This window comes from Somniosus microcephalus, chromosome 9, assembly GCF_052327205.1.
Source record: "Somniosus microcephalus isolate GS21.2 chromosome 9, FLI_Smic_1.0, whole genome shotgun sequence".
Classification (NCBI taxonomy): domain Eukaryota; kingdom Metazoa; phylum Chordata; class Chondrichthyes; order Squaliformes; family Somniosidae; genus Somniosus; species Somniosus microcephalus.
Genome location: NC_140995.1, coordinates 177,172,264 through 177,187,583, shown reverse-complemented (window position 1 = coordinate 177,187,583; position 15,320 = coordinate 177,172,264). Strand labels below are relative to the sequence as shown.

The window sequence follows — 15,320 nt, the reverse complement described above, 5'->3', positions numbered from 1 at the left end:
CCCTTACAATAACAGAGAGAAGAGAGTTCAATTTGGTCTGGGTTTGAACCAATCTGGGCCAGAGTCTAAATTTTTAAGGATAACCTGATACAAAGACTTAAGGAATATAACATTCATCCAGAAACCTAGAAAAAAAATAGCCAAAAACAGTGTAGTTTGGAAAACTGCCATGAAGCATGGCACCACATACTTCCACTGCCATAAACACCATTTCATGTTCAATTAGTGAATAGAAGAAAACATCATTCCTGATGACATCAATTATATTTTGGGGAGATACAAAGAAAAACAGGAATGACAAAAATCTGAAATCAAAACAGAAAGTGTTGGAAATACACAGCAGTTTGATCGGCATTAGAGAAAAGGCAATGCATGACCACCATTTTCTGTGATATAACACTTATATTTTCTTTACTATGCAAATTAAAAATCAACATTTCAGAAATTGATGCATAAATTGATGCACATCCATAAACATATAACTTGGCTCAGTGGTACCACTCTCGCCTCTGAGTCAGAAGGTCGTGCGTTCAAATCCCACACCAGAGACTTGAGCACAAAATCTAGGCTGATGCTTCAATGCAGTACTAAGGGAGTACTGCACTGTTGGAGATCCCGTCTGCTCTCTCAGGTGGATGTAAAAGATCCCGTGGCACTATTTCAAAGAAGAGTAGAGGAGTTGTCCCCAATGTCCTGGCAATATTTATCCCTCAACCAACATCACTAAAACAGATTATCTGGTCATTATCTTGTTTGTGGGACCTTGCTGTGCGCAAATTGGCTGCTGCATTTCATACATTACAACAGTGACGACACTTCAAAAGTACTTCATTGGCTATAAAGTGCTTTGGGACACCGTGCGATCATGAATGCACTATATAAATGCAAGTTCTTCTACATTGTACAATTTAATTAAAGACTGCATCAAATATGACAAAGATGAAAATTGCACTGTAAACTACTTTTTAAATATACCACTTTTATGCTGCAATGAAAACAAAGATAATAAAAGCAGGCAAATTTGCCAAAAAATGCAGCATTTTGTTTTACAATAGCAACCTGTTTTTGCATCAGCCTAAATGTTTATGGATGCAGAAAGAAGTACCAGAATTAAACCCCCACCCCCCAGCCAAACTATGCGAGTACAGCAATGACACTGCCATTTGCCTGGCAATGTGGAAAATTGTCCAGGTATGTTCTATCCACAAACATGCTCACTGACATTCAGTTTGGGTTCCATCAGAACCACTTAGCTCCAGACCTTGTCACAGCCTTGATCCAGTCATGAATACAAGAGCTGTATCCAAGAGGAGTGATGAGAATAGCTTCCCTCAACATCAAGGCAGCATTCAACCAAGTATGGTATTAAGGAGCCCTAGCATAACTGAAGTCTGTGGGGTCAAGGAGAAAACCCTCCAATGGCTGGAGTCATACAGGGCACAACGTCAGAGATCGTGGGTGTTGGAGGTCAATCATCGTAGCCTGCAGGCATTATTGCAGGAGTTTCTCAGGGAAGAATCCTCAGCAATGTACCCTCTAATTTTGTTTGGTGCCAGCAGTCAAAATCCAGCATTCAAAATACAGCGCATGCTTTTTTATTGAGATTCCTCCTGCCAATCTGTGTATTTTGAGAAACCCCACCCACGCCATACCTCCTCCATATTTTGTCCCTGAAATTGTTCTCCCCTTCTCCAAACTTCAATTCTAGGAATAAATAATCCTTACTATTCTTAACTTTTCAGTTTTCTGCTCACCACATTTGCAACTTAAACTTTTCTTTGGCTTGGTTTCAAATCTTTAGTTATTCCTGTTGCACAAACAAAACTGTGATTAAACAGGAATCATGGTATTAAGGTCTGTGGCCTTGTAATTGAATCAACCTGTCTGTCTTGGATGTGGTAAATGTGCAGTCACAAGTAAAGTGTCGGGTTGGGGGGCATCAGATCCAATTTGGAGAGAGAGACATTTACCATTCCAAAAGAATGGTGCGGAATATTTCCCTCTTCATCCCTCTCCCACTGGTATTTTTTTTATTTGTTCGTGGCAAGGCCAGCATTTATTGCCCATCACTACTTGCCCTTGAGAAGGTGGTGGTGAGCCACCTTCTTGAACCACTGCAGTCTGTGTGGTGATGGTTCTTTGTAGCAGTTTGGTACAACTGAGTGGCTTGCTAGGCTATTTCAGAGGGCAGTTAAGAGTCAATCATATTGCTGTGGGTCTGGAGTCACATATAGGCCAGACCAGACCAGGTAAGGACAGCAGATTTCCTTCCCTAAAGGACATTAGTGAACCAGGTAGTTACTAGCTTTTTTATTCCAGATTTATTTAATTAACTGAATTTAAATTCCCCAGTGGGATTATGAACTCATGCCTCCGGATCATTAGTCCAGGCCTCTGGTCCAGTAATATAACCACTATGCTACTGTTCCCGATTGCATCTGTGATGTATGGTATAGATGGCTGCCCATTATATCAGTGGTGTTCATAAAATAATTAGAGATAAAAAAAAGATTTGTAGTTACAACCACTTAAATGTCCTGATTCAAGTAAAAACAGGGAAAACCAAGTATAACATGCATGTTCATAGCAAAAACAGAATACTGATGAAAAAGTCATTTTTGCAATAACTGTGTCCCAAAATCAGCTGAGAAGGTGATACCTCAAATGCAGATGTAACTGATTTGTAGTTAATATGCTATCAAGCATTCAGCAAGATTACTGTTGTTGCTGAGCTCGAATCACATACTTTAAAGTTCTAGCGGGGAGAAATTGAATTCACGGCTGCCCGTTCTGCTCCTGGAACATGAACGGCCAGCAATTGCAAATCAGGGGGGCATAGCACCCACCCCTTTGATACCCAATGACCTCCTGATGCAATATTCAGGTGGGCCTATAAATGGGTGAGCCTCAAACAGGCTTAATTTTTACTTAAATATGTAAATAAGGTTGTAGGACTCCAATTGCAAAATTCAGGTACAAATGGGTAATCTATGCAGCATGCCCTCTCCGCCTAGGTCTATCAGGCCTTGAGTGGCCTAAGCAACGGAAGGGAAATTTGGAGGCCGCCCAAAAAATCGCCCTCCTGGGCACACCAAAAACCTCCAGCCTGCTGCTGGCCCATTTGAGGCCCTCCGCAATCGCTTTCCCCTCCAAACCTACTGGCAGGATCAGTGTAGGAGCTGACCAATTTCCCGTCCTCCTACAACTGGTGAGCTGCAGAGGGGCACCCATTTATCGCCCACAGCTCGCTCAAGACATTTAAATGAGGCCCAAACCCAAATTTGGTTCGGGCCTCACGCCAACAGGTGGAGCAGCCACTCTGACGACTTCGCACCCACTTTGGCTGTGGTGTATAACGGGCAGCCAATCTGATACCGCCAGTTTTCCGCCCCACCAATGATGACAATGACCCCCATGTCTGTATTTCACTCCAATCACTTACCATAATATTTACACGTTGCTGTAGTCAGAGCATATTTATTGTCAGATCCAGTAGTCAATCTTGGATTGGTTGACCTCAAAAATATGAAATTGTCAGTTAAATCATGGTCCAAATGGTACTTGGTTTTTAATTTCTATGTGTTAGGAAAATGCTTTAAAAAAGTAGTTAGCTTGTGATGATGAAGGCGGATTGTGACATTCTTCTAAAGAAAGGTTTACTTAATAAATTGAGCCAACCGATTGGATACAGACAATTAACAAAGCCTTACGGTATGTTTGTTTAAAGATCTCACATTTCGTGGGAAAGCACTGAGGTGGATTCCTGTCGAAGGCTGAACTTCAAAGCAAGGGCCTACACGTCTCTCTGATGGGCATCAACCAGTGTAAAAGCAACACAGACAGACAAACACAAGAAATGCAGCAGCCATTATTCCCACAACAAGATCACACAAACAGCAATGTGATAATGACCAGATAATCTGTTTTTAGTGATGTTGGTTGAGTGATAAATATTAGCCAGGACACCAGGCAGAACTTCCCCTGCTCTTCTTCAAAATAGTGTCTTGGGATCTTTTACATCCACCTGAGAGGGCAGACTGCATGAAAGACAGTATAGCACTGGACTGAAGTGTCAGCCTAGATTTTGTACTATAAATCTCTAGAGTGGGGTTTGAACCCACACTCATCTGATTCAGAGGCAAGAGTGCTGCCACTGAGCCACAGCGGACACGCATTTATTAATACTACAATACAGAAGCAAAATACAGAGGATGCTGGAAATCTAAAATAAAATATTAATACTACAATGTCATTTTACCTGTCTTAGCCAGATACCATGAGCTAGAATCCCTGTAGCCTAATGTAGACACAAAATGAAGATCTCAATAGGTATGTGTTTCTTACCACTTCATCGTCTTTAGACATTTCTGAATTATTTGGTTTTAACACTGAAGGCTGCAGTAGAATTTTTGTGCAAAAACTGAAACAAAATGTAAGGATCAGATTTTTAAAAAATTCTTCAGAGGGTGTTGTGAATTAAGAAATGTGCTGTCGTTCCATATAATCCTTGAATTTTATTGATAATATCTAGCATTACACATATTTTGAGCATTGTTATTGTTTCAGCTGTTGTTTAATGGAAAACATGTTTTCTTAAAAAAAAGTAGCAGGAAACATTCCACATTGTAAAAGTTAATCCGTTGTGAACTACACTGAAATCCCCTCCTATGCAATGGGTTGGGATGAAAAAGTTCATTTCTTCAAACCAGTTGTGCTTGACTGCTTACAAAAAGAATGGCAATACCAACACTAAGTCAGGATTTCCTTATATCAAGAATATTCTTATGTAAGGATTTCCTCATATTATGTCTGATTTATGTCATATTTGCAAAAAATAAATTTAACTGCACACTCGTGATTTTGAAATGCTTATTTTAATGTGACATTATAGTTAAAAGCCAATTTCCTTTTAAATATAATGAGCTGGATTAGCAAACTACAAAACACACTTACTTCAAAATATATTTCATTTTGTGTAACATCATATGACCTGAGGAATATTTCATAAACATAGTCTACAAATATATCCAGGAGCAATGTAGAAAATGTAAGTCTGTGTTTACATATCACTTTATAATTTGTAATGTTAAAATAAATATGAAATAAATTCCAGGAAACATTTTGACAAGGCTGGAACATTTTGCAAATGGCAGAGATGCTGATTATTTTCTTGAAGTGAGTTGGCATTGGCATGAGCAAAGTATGCCAACAAAAAAGTGCCTGAAGTTAAATTATTGGCAATGAAACCATTTGAAATTTTAGGCATCAAATTGAATCTTCGCTTTTACCACCTTATGGAAGTTCTTGCCTAACACTTTTTTCTACCTCTCCCTCATTCTATTCCACACTAACAGGGTAATTTTAAGTCAAATTTGTTCTTTAGAGCAAAATGCTTTCCACTGAAAGGCTTATAACATTAATCACAGTCACTTATCATTATGAATCCGTATTTCCTGGTTATTAGAGATTCCTCTGTCTCAAAGAGTTTGAATTTGTTTGACACAATGTGATAGATTAGACCCAATTGTAACTTCGGGTGGGGGGATGAGACAGACATAGAACTGTCCAGACATCAGCAGAAGTGAGGTTTGAATCCACAGAGGCGAGAGTGCTACCCACTGAGCCACAGCTGACATGCGTTTATTAATACTACAATGTCGGAGTGAGATTTTAACTCCCAAGCCTCATTTGTATTCGCCCCGCCAGTCTCCTGCCTGAACCGGGTCACTGGGGATCCAAAGGAACAGCCCCCGGCACTCAGGTAAGTGGTTGGGAAGAGGTATAGGGGGGACTGGTGGTCGGGGGAGGTGGTGAAACCCGGGGTAGGGGAAGCCTCTACTTTCCTTGTGGGTAACTAGTTTATGACCCATTTTCAAATCTTCTCCATCTCCAATGTTACCAAAAAAAAAACAGCAAGTATATAGGCCACACTTTCCTATTGTACAGAATAATCCAGTTAACTACTTGATTGCATTTTTAAAAAAATGCTTTCGTTTAATTAAGGAGGTGAATTTCTCTGGAGTTCTCCCTCTTGCCTGCCATGACTTCGGCAGGAGAACTGTGGAAACTAGGAACAAATGGTGTAAACATTGCACTTCTTCTGCTGATGTTATGACGGACAAGTGGGAACCCCCGTGGAAATTCACCCCCAGGAACCCAGAGAACTTCTGGTTAGTAATTCGCCTCTTCCTCCCTTTTGCAGTCCACTATGTTGATACCTCCTGGATACAACCATTTGCATTGCAGAATTTGATTGCTTAAACTAAAGGTGTGACTGAGAAACACTTTTGCATTTGCCACTAGAATAGGCTGAAATCTGTGCTCTGCAAAAAGGAAATATTAACACACTGGATCGCCCAGGTGTCGTGAATAATGAAAACTTGGACGGGTAAAGTAACCAGCCCAATTTTCCTTCCATTTAAATGAATCTACCCAATTTTCATTGTGCCCAGGTGCAGATCATGAAAAGTCTCACCTTTTGTTTAATTAATTTATTAGTTTTAGTTTTTTCTTTTTAAAGAAAGATTTTTTTTAAACTTGAGGGTCATCTTTAACTCACCCCACCCATGGGAAATGGATGGGGAGGGGGGTGCTTTAAGATGGATGATTCTACCTTATCAACCCGTTCCTGCTGGAATCCCGCTGGCCAGCATTTTAACTGCTCACTACAGTTCAGTGGCTGAGGCGCCCGCCGGAACCAGTCAGGAGCCCCACGGTTATCGAATCATTCATATTAATGTCTGCTATGCTGGCAACTACCATGATTCACTAATACAATAGCAAAATACTGCGGATGCTGGAAATCTCTTTCCATGGATGCTGCCTGACTTGCTGAGTGTTTCCAGCATTTTCTGTTGTTATACCATGATTCACTCTTTTTTTTGCAATCCATGGTTTCACTATTATTTAAAGGGCACTGAAGACTGGATGGATAGCTGATGGAGAACCAAGCCTACCCACTGTTGTCATGGTAGCTTACTCTATTGACGTACCAAAGGGCAAGATTAAAGAGTGATATAATGAGGTGCACACTGCTACCAGGCTCAGAGCCTGAACTAACTGCATAGGTGTCCAAAGCTGTTATTATACGGGACCTTGTGTGAAATTTGGTTATCGCGTTTCCTACATTACAAAGTGACGACACTTCAAAAGTAATTAATTGGCTGTGAAGCGCTTTGGGATGTCCTGAGGTAATGTAAGGCACTATATAAATGAAGTTCTTTCTTTAATTATAACGCAAGGTTAACTTACTTCAATGTTGGTGCATGTCCTGCTGGCACTGTGCTGGAACTGCATTATCGGCTCCTACATGCTTAATGGTATAGATATGCAAATATAGGAATAAAACAAAGTAACATAAATATCAACACTCCAAAGAAATGTTACCTAACCACCCACTAATTAGTGTTTTTCTATAAACAATTCTTTAATGACTAACGCCTGACCACAGATATAGAATAATACATTCCTAAGAATGAATTACAAGACTGTGACCTAATTGGAAGGTTCAAATGATGATGGAGCATGAGTAGTTTAGAAAGTCACCGAAACCCTGAGATACTGTCTGTAACCAGTTCACTGGCACCTACAAGATTACAATAATAATATATAATGCTGGGATTCCCAACCTTTATGCTCCCGAAGCCCCCCTCCCATGTTATAACAATTCCATGGACCCCCATAACACAACACAAGTATTTTTTCTGTATAAAAATTAGTTATACAATTAAGCATATATATTTATTAGTATTTTAAAAACAGACTGTAAAAGCTTCTATAGGTATGTAAAAAGGAAAAGATTAGCGAAAGTAAATGTGAGTCCCTTACAGGCTGAGACAGGAGAAATTATAATGGGGAATAAGGAAATGGAAGAGAAATTAAACAAATACAATAGCAAAATACTGCAGATGTTGGAAATCCGAAATAACAACAGAAAATGCTGGAAAAACTCAGTAGGTCAGGCAACATCCGTGGAGAGAAATTTGAGTTGACGTTTCGGGTTCGACCCGAAACGTCAACTCAAATTTCTCTCCACGGATGTTGCCTGACCTGCTGAGTTTTTCCAGCATTTTCTGTTGTTAAATTAAACAAATTCTTTGGCCAGAATTTTGCCGGTCCTCAGAGTGCGGGATTGGAGGCGGGACCGCTGTCAAAATCGCAAAGATTGACAGCGGGCAGGAAACCCCCTGTCAACCCGCCTCCAATCAATCTTCCCAAGTGTCGGGTCCATGATTTGCACGTGGACCCGACCCCTAGCGGTGGGAAGAGGATTATAGTCACTTACCTGGTTGTTAACAGGTACTTGATACTTGTTAATAGGCTCTTTTTCAATTTCCCTGACATCCGGATACCTCACCAGGTAAGTGCAGCGTGTTGTGAGTCTGCTGTAATGTTTCTGCATTGTTGGCAGCTGCAGAAGTGGGGTGAAGGATCCAATGGTGCACTGGTGAGTTTCAGAGGTAAAGAAATGTTGGGAAAATCATTTTAATGCATTTACACTTTTCTGTAGGTAACAAGTTTTGAATTGGCTGTCTAGTCCCACCTCATTGGAAGAACCTCTCTCACCAGTGGCAGATTGCTTCTGTAACCTCACCTGCAGCTGCCATCTATTCTAGCCTAAGGAGGGAGTCACTGGAGAGCCTGGGTGCAAGAGCTCACCTGTGAACAGTCATTGTCAGTGTCTGCAGTACCTCAATGCTGTCAAACACTGAGAAATGAGCTGTCAAAGAAAAATTGTGCGTGGTCCCTTTAAGAAAACTGTCAGCTGATGCGTCATCAAATGATGTCATCTGACTGGCTTCCTCTTAATTGGCTGGCGGGTTTGACAAGGCCAATTGACATAAAATCATGTCCGTTGGCCAGATGCAGTTGGGGGTGGGACTGGAACCCGGAAACCAGCTGACCCGCTCCCAAGTCGCATCCATTTGCAAAATCATGGCCTTTGTGTCTGTCATCATGGAAGAAGACACAAAAAACTTCCCGGAAATAGTGGAGAACCAAGGCTCTAGCGAGAATGAGGAACTGAAAGAAATTAGTATTAGTAAAAAAATAGTACTGGAGAAATTAATGGGACTGAATGCCGATAAATCCCCTGGACCAGCTGGCCTACATCCTAGGGTTTTGAAAGAGGTGGCTATAGAGATCGTGGATACATTGGTTGTCATTTTCCAAAATTCCATAGATTCTAGAACGGTTCCTGCGGATTGGAAGATAGCAAATGTAACCCCACTATTTAAGAGAGAAAACAGGGAACTACAGACCAGTTAGCCTGACTTCAATAGTAGGGAAAATGCTAGAATCTATTATTAAGGACGTGGTAACAAGGTACTTAGAAAATAATAATGGCCCATAAACTCTGTTCCCTATGGGTGTGTACGTGCTGTGTACCCAGCCGTAGGGCCAACGGAAGTGCCGGTTTTAGGCATGCACTGCGCATGTGCTGGAAACCAGAACTTCCGTTCTGTGAAGAAAGGGCTTCACAGGTCAAACGCCTGCGCCGGATAGGCAGCGCGTACAGCTGAAACTTCCGTTTTTTTCACAGTTGCTTCAGTCCAGGTAAGTCGGAAACAGCTGTGTCTAGAAAAGCAGGCGCAAGGCTTGCTTTTACCAGGCTAACAGTTGAAGAAAGTAAAAAAAAAAAAATTCCACTGATTTATCATTTTAAAATACTTTAAAGAAAGGTAAGTTTATTTTTAGCCCTGTTAAAAACTTTAATTATTTTTTCAAAAATTTAAATTTTTGTTTAAAATAGTTAATTTATATAATTTATAGTCATTTTAAAAATGTGATTTAAAAAAAAAATTATTTGAAGTTTTAATTATGTTTTGAGGGTGATCTCTATTCATAGATTTGACAGGTCTTCCTGTCAAATCAATGAATGGAGATTCCCTGCTCTGATTGGCTCCCCATGGCCCACGTGATCCCAGGGATGCTGCGAACTACCTGATCCCCTGGGATACGCGTGCCCTGCACACCGGCAGTTTGAAGGGGCACAGCAATGGAATTCTGCACCTCCCGGGAATCCTCCGGTCCAGGCGGAGATTTTTCTAAATCGCAGCCCTCCGCCCGCAGGAGGGCTGCCAACGGAATTTCTGGGAATAGGATTGGGCAGAGTCAACATGGATGTATGAAAGGGAAATCATCATGTTTGATAAATCTGTTAGAGTTTTTTGAGGTTGTAACTAGCATAATAGATAAGGGGGAACCAGTGGATGTGGTGTATTTGGATTTTCAGAAGGCATTCAATATGGTGCCACACAAGAGGTTATTAAACAAAATTAGGGCTCATGGGATTGGGGGCAATACACTAGCATGGATTGAGGATTGATTAACAGACAGAAAACAGAGAGTAGGAATAAATGGGTCATTTTTGGATTGGCAGGCTGTAACTAGTGGGGTACCACAAGGATCAGTGCTTGGGCCTCAGCTATTCACAATCTACATCAATGATTTGGATGAGGGGACCAAATGTAATATATCCAAGTTTGCTGATGATACAAAGCTGGATGGGAATGTAAGTTGTGAGAAGGATGCAAGGAGGCTTCAAGGGGATATAGAAAGGCTAAGTGAATGGGCAAGAACATGGCAAATAGAATATAATGTGGAGAAATGTGAAGTTATCCACTTTGGTAGGAAAAATAGAAAAGCAGAGTATTTTTTAAATCGTGAGAGATTGGGAAATGTTGGTGTCCAGAGGGACCTGGATACCCTTGTACATGAATCACTGAAAGTTAACATGCAGGTACAGCAAGCAATTAGGAAAGCAAATGGTATGTTGGCCTTTATTACAAGAGGATTTGAGTATAAGAGTAAAGACGTCTTACTGCAATTATATAGGGCCCTGGTGAGACCACACCTGGAGTACTGTGTACAGTTTTGGTCTCCTTACCTAAGGAAGGATATACTTGTCATAGAGGGAGTGCAACAAAGGTTCACCAGACTGATTCTTGGGTTGGGGGATTGTTCTATGAGGAGAGATTGAGTAGACTAGACCTATATTCTCTGGAGTTTAGAAGAATGTGAGGTGATCTCATTGAAACATACAAAATTCTTACAGGGCTTGATAGGGTAGTGTTGTGTATGTAATAGGTATGTTACTTTAAACCTATGGCCAGGGCAGCTAGATGCAAGGAGGATGTTTCCCCTGGCTGGGGAGTCTAGAACCAGGGGTCACAGTCTCAGAATAAGGGGCCAGCCATTTAGGACTGAGATGAGGAGAAATGTCTTCATTCAGAGGTTGGTGAATCTTTGGAATTCACTACCCCAGAGGGCTGTGGAGGCTCAGTCATTAACTATATTCAAGACAGAGATCGATAGATTTTGAATATTAAGGGAATCAAGGGATATGGGGATAGTGCAGGAAAGTGGAGATGAGGTAAAACATCAGCCATGATCTTATTGAATGGCAGAGCAGGCTCGAAGAGCCAAATGGCCTACTCCTGCTCCTACTTCTTATGTTCTTAGTTTTATGTTACTTACTTAAATGAAACTTGTTGCTGGTGAGAAATAAAAATCGTGATAATGCCTTCAGCAATTTTATTAACTCAGACTGAAGACATTGAAGGAGAGAGTTACACCGCATCCTGGTTATTACAGCCTTGCCACAGGCCAAGAGACTGGAAAGTCTTTTATTCCGGTCCACCTCCTCCAAGGCCACGTGGCATGTGCACTCTCTCCATTGACAGCATCCCCTCCCCATCTCAAACACCAGGGAAAAAATGGTCACTTTTCAAACACGCGAGTGGCTTCCAACCGACAGGGTGGCTCCACACGTGGGGAAAGAAAAGGGTTGAAAGGAAGGCTCACACTACCTCGGCCCATGCAACACGGACTAATCACAGATTTCCACGCCCCCAACTCAGGTTTTAATCCCATGGAAGAGAAGTTATAACTCCCACTATTTTATTTAATAGTTAAAAGTGGTGAGTGGTTTATGAACCTGGAAGCAAATAGGGCTGGATTAAAAAAAAGCTTACCGAGATAAATACTGCTGTAAAAGTCAGTGACGCACAAAGGGTCTTGTCTAACCTAACAAATGGTGCCCAACAGTAAGAACCTGAATTGATTGCGAATGCACAGTCTCTGTAGTGCTGAGACGATTCCACTTGTCTCAATATACAGGGGAGTCTACTGATGTTTTTGCCATAAACACCAGTAGTACCCCTATATATTGATGGGACAAACCAACTGGTGAACCCCCTGAAAGCTTCTCGCGGACCCCTCGGGAAGCATGGACCCCCGGTTGAGAATCCCTGATATAATGCATACTTTGTGTGTGTGGGGTGAAGGGAAGGGGGAATCACAGTTTATTCTCGTGAAAGTTCCATGGCTTCCTGTAATTTTCAAGGTGTTCCAGGGAATATAATGTTAAAAGTCACTCACAGGATGAGATTATAATCATACGCAATAACATTACAACAAATTCACTGGAAAGTAATTTCGCACATACTATGTAGAAATTCCATGCATACCATATAAACTATTAGAATTATTTTTTAAATCTCACCGTTCATGACCAAATGTTCATTAGAATGTATCCTAAATTTAATTAATATTATTCAATTGCTCATTAGTGAGTCTCACCACAGATATTTTAACTTTCCTAATTCTTCTACTGTACATTAGAAGAATATCACATCATTTGTGCCAGGTGATTACTATTATGATGGTGATGTGTACAGATGTGTGGATGGAGATACCACTCCCTCTGCACTTGCTGTGGCCGTGGAGAATCTTGGTGCAGTGTATTGTTCTGGTTCTCCTTGGGCCTGGGGTCACCTGTGCCGAGAAGTAGGTAACCATTAGGAGTACTTGGCATCTTCATTATAACCGGTGCAGAATAAGTGAATTCCATCCATGCACAAGATCGATCCAGATGACGAGGGCCACTTGGCCCAATCTAGTCCATAAATCCAGAAAGAACCGACTGTTCCTTCAATTAAGCATCCAGTGTTTCTTAGCTAATCATGTGGTTAACTGTAGAGGTCAAGAGCTTTATTTGCTGCTGTTTTGGTGCTTATTTGTGATTATGGCTGATCTTTAATGATTGGGTAGCTTAAATTTCTGTTGACAGTGTAACAAAACCCAAAGGACCTGGATCTGTTCAGCTATCAGAATATGGGGATAGAGAACTCTGTGCACTAGGTGTAGCACAATTGTAAACAGGACCATTATAAAAGTATTTACAAGTTTACTACACCTAGCACACAGCAGAAATCATCCCACATGGAGTTAATGGGAGTGAAATTCAAATTCATTGGGGGTGAAAAATGGGCAGTAGCAGGTCAGCCGCCTGTTGTACACTCTGCCCGACTTCAATGGAAAGGAAAATCGTCTGGGGTGTATAAGGAGCAGCTGATAAGCTGCCGCCTGTTTTACCGTCGCCCCCCACTCCCCCCACCCCACTGAAATTAAATTTCAAATCCAGTGCGTTTAAAATTTTAAAAGAATGAGACAGGGTAGATGGAAACAGATTGTTTCCCGTAGGTGTGAAGTCAAGAACAAGATACAAAGTTAAATGTAAGTGATTTAGAACAAAGAGCGGGAGAATCTTCGTCACACAGAGAGTTATGGGCTGTGGAATTCACTTGCAGAGTTAATGGTTGAGGCAGAAACTACATTAACATTCAAGATTAGAATGGGTAGGTGGATGAAAGATAAGTGGTTGAAGGATATGGGTGGGTAAATGTGATATTTGCTCACATGGAGTGTAAATGCTGACCTGAACTACTTGGGCCAAGTGGCATATTTCTGTGTTGTAATTTCTATGTATTTCTAGACCAGTGCTTCTCAAACTGGGGTCCGTAGCAACTTTCCAGGGGGTCCACGGCCTGTCCGCTCTCGGCTACCCTGCCCAGTACCAACCCACGCCGCTGGGGCCATGGTTTTCCTCAAGCTCCGGGACCAGGTAAGTCCTTCGCCGCACACCTTCTTGTTAGTGAGGCTGTGGAAGAGAAGTCACAGTCGCTGCTTGGGCCTGCAAGCTCGGGGCCTGCAAGCTGGGGCCTGCAAGCTGGGGCCAGCGGGCGGTGACTGGAGCCTGAGCCAAGCAACGCCGCCGGGGGAGGGAGCAGCTTGGTGATGATTGAATTAACCAAGGCATTACCTACCCTACAGAACAAGGTTCTATCAGCTGGATAAATATACAATTACAGAATATATTCTTGAGGGTACCAAATTTTCCAATTGGGTCCGCCCAACTCATAATCAGGCTATCGCGATTGGTAAAGTGGGCATGATTAGTAACTCCATGCCTCTGCTGACTCTGCACATGCACAATTTCTTTGGGGCGGGGGGGGTGGTGGGAATGCTGGTTTTTAAGTGCCCATTCTCAAACAAGTAGAAAGGTCATGGAGATATCAATTTGTGAGTGGGGAATCCTTCACACCATTTCCCAATGTTTGAGTATGCAGGGCATCCCTTTGTAATCGCACCCATGTGAAACAGATTTCCAGGGATGCTCAGTATTTGTAAATGTATGGAAAGTCTCAGAAAGCACACAATAACGTTGATGGAAGTGTAATTAAGTAAACTGCTTTACAGGAAACGTTCGATTTACTGGCACCTAAATAACCGGAAATCTCGGTTAACCGGCAAAATTCAGGAGTAGGTTCAGGTAAGTTTTACTTCATATTACTTGCCTTCCTCGATCTGTTGCTGTGCAATTGGGTGTGGCTGCAGGAGTTCCTAAGCACCCTGAAAATGCTTGGCAAAGACTGCAAGTGCCGAGATGTAAAAGCCGCGGTGTACACTGACGAGCTTGTTCGCGATGCCTTCATCACAGGCCTCAGCTCCACTTACATCCGGCAAAGACTGCTGGAAAAAACGGGGTTGGACCTGAAACAGGCTGCGGACACGCGCGATCCCTGGATGTGGCCCAGAGAAACTCGGACGCCTACTCTTCAGCCCGCGCCATCCACGCCGCCACGTGTGCACCGAGGGCGCCGCCATCTTGGAAGGCATCTTCCCCGCCCGACAGCCCGACACCGGCTGGGCCCCGCTCTCCCCCCAGAAGCCCTACGACAGCCGCGACGCGTCAGGGACCCAACTGTTACTTCTGCGGGCAGCCAAAGCACACCAGAAACCTGTGCCCGGCGAAAGGCACCACCTGCTTTAAGTGCGGTAAGAAGGGGCACTTCGGGAAGGTGTGCAGAGGGAACCCCGCCGGAAAACCCGCCACCGCCGCGTGTGCGCCGTGGGAGCGGCCATCTTGGACGCCATCTTGCCCGACCTCGTGGGGTCCGCCATCTTGTGAGCAGACAGCGTGGACGCCATCTTGTATCGATCAGGGCCCTACAGTGGCATCGGTCACAGTGGACCAG

The 15,320-nt window shown here is 42.5% G+C and overlaps 1 long non-coding RNA gene across 1 annotated transcript in view; it reads left to right on the top strand.

The window, feature by feature from the left end:
• Positions 1–15,320, top strand: part of LOC147112859 (uncharacterized) — a 32,920-nt gene that overhangs the window by 6,315 nt on the left and 11,285 nt on the right. The window contains exon 2 of the long non-coding RNA XR_015079578.1: positions 13,778–13,906. This is a non-coding gene — a long non-coding RNA (uncharacterized LOC147112859). The remainder of the gene's footprint in view (positions 1–13,777; positions 13,907–15,320) is intronic.